This window comes from Leptonychotes weddellii, chromosome 15 (assembly GCF_054177405.1).
Source record: "Leptonychotes weddellii isolate Sample4059 chromosome 15, ASM5417740v2, whole genome shotgun sequence".
In the NCBI taxonomy this organism is placed as follows: Eukaryota; Metazoa; Chordata; class Mammalia; order Carnivora; family Phocidae; genus Leptonychotes; species Leptonychotes weddellii.
This window is the reverse complement of record NC_138383.1, coordinates 1293392-1295595: the sequence shown is the minus strand read 5'-3', so window position 1 is coordinate 1295595 and position 2204 is coordinate 1293392.

Sequence of the window (2204 nt, the reverse complement as noted above, 5' to 3'; positions counted from 1 at the left end):
TCTGCAGAACCTCCCATCCTCAGCGCACAGGCTTGGGAGTCCTGCGAGGGCGCCGTTCAGGCAAGAAGGGGCCAGGGTGGCCTGTAAGCACCCCACTCTGCGTTTGGTGCGGTCCTGAGGGGATGGAGTCTGTGGCCCGAGCTCTCCGGGGCTCTCCGGCACTTACAGCCGTTCGGGGGCTCAGACGCCCTTCGACTCCAGGCCCGAGGGCAGGGGAGAGGCCCTCCCAACCAAAGCAGCAGTCATCGCTGTGCCGCTTGCCCGTTCCGGCCTCGGAGGAGGTGAGCCGACCGAGCGCTGCCAGGAAGGGCTTGTGACGAGCACGCCGCAAAGCCACCTGGTGCCACTGCCAACCTGGAAAACTGTGTCTTCTTAGGTTCCGCATTCCCCCGACATCATCCCCCTTCTCTGGCCTAGACTGAGTTTTCAGGTGCTCTCTGTCACGGGCTGCCCTAACTTCAGTCGGGGCGGGGGCGGGGATCCCCCCCCATGGGCGGGCTGTCTGATTTTGCAGGGCTCCCAGGGCAGACTGCACCTGTCCACAGAGAGAAAAGGCCCAGGACTGACCTGGCACCTTAGGCGTCCCGGGCCAATGCCTGCGGTTCAGAGAAAACCTTCACCAGTCCTGTGTCCCTCAGTGGAGAGGGACGGCCGCTGCAGATAGCCAGGGCTGGCGGGGAAGCTGCCAACGCCTCCCATATACTGCAAACACCGCGGAAGCAGCCGTCCCGCCCATCAGGAAAGGGATTTCTTAGTCCTTGCAGATGTGATCTGCTCCCAGCAGGAACACAGCTTGTTTGCATCTCAGCCATCCGTCTGTCGTTTCCACAAGTACATGCTGAAGACCCACTGTGTGCTGGGCCCTCTGCCAGGTACTGGGATGCAGAGCTGACGGGATTCCAGGAAGTCCCCACCTTCCAGGCGCTCAGAGCCCCGCAGGACGGAAGGCCAGCACAGAAGCTGTGCTGGAGGCCGCCAGACAGGGCCCCTTGTCAGTACAGAGCAGCTGCAGGCCAAGAAGTCCAGGTCAAGGAGCCCAAGGAAGGGAGAAGTCTTGCTCCTCTCCCAGGAAACCCAGCCCATGTCAGAAAGTACTTCTAGGGGCATCTCAGCTGCTTCCTTTAACTGGTTTAATCCAAAGAAGAAAATTCAAGCTGAAGCAGCTTTGGGAGGAAAGCAGGAGAGGTTGGCGGGTGGGCACCACCTTCCACCCGCATCACCTTAGAAAACAATGCGACAGAAAACCACCTCTAGGCCTGGGTCCTTGACCCTGGGGCAGGCTGGCCCCGAGGCCTGGAGGAAAGCTGCTCTGGCCCAGCCTGGGGGTGGGGGTGGGGGCTGGGGCTGGGGCTCGGGCTCCACTGAGAAGAAGCGCTCCAGATGGCGGTGGGGGTGAGCTAAACCCGAACCCTTCCCGCAGCGATGGAATGGTTTAGGGGCCTCCTCACAATTTGGTTTGCTGAGAGGGGAAAGTTAAAACCACCCTTTTTATTTGGGAGCCTTTGAACAAGTTTAAGATCTTGCCCCTTGTCAGGAAATCTGTTTTTACTTATAAGAAACAGACTTGGGGGCCGGCAGCGAGCAGGCCGAGTGTCGGGACACTGCACTGACAGGGTAATTATATTTTTCACCACCGAGCCCTTCGGGCACCCCCTCTGATCCCGGGGGAGGCACCCCGGCCGCTGGGACTCCCCTCTTCGGGCGACCCAGTTAGGAGGCACGAGCCCCCCGCCAGGCAGCGTTCCGCGCAGGGACCACGTCTGCCCGGGGCCTCCGCACCAGCCCCTGGCACAGAGGGAAACGACGCCCCCCAGCCCCGCGGGCCTCGGACACCCAAAGCCCTCGGAGGCTGCCCAAGGCCACTACTCCGCAGGCCTGGAAGGCCCTCCGGCCGCGGGAAGAACCGCCCCTGCGGCCTGGGACCCAGCATTACCCACCCCGCCCACCCGACCTGCACGCACTGGGCCACGCGGGCGGCCACGCGGGCTGCCACGCCGCCCTCCGGTCACATGACCCGGGCTGGGCCAATCAGGGCGCCTCGCCCCCTCTGGCAAGGTGATTGGCTTTAGGGAGTGGGCACGTGACCCAAGTTCAGCCAGTCAGGGTCCGCCCCTGGGTTCTCGGGCAAGCGCTCCCCTGCGTGGGTGACCCGGTGAGACCCGTGAGCCTGCGTTGCTGGGCGACCCCCGCAGGACCGCCAGTGA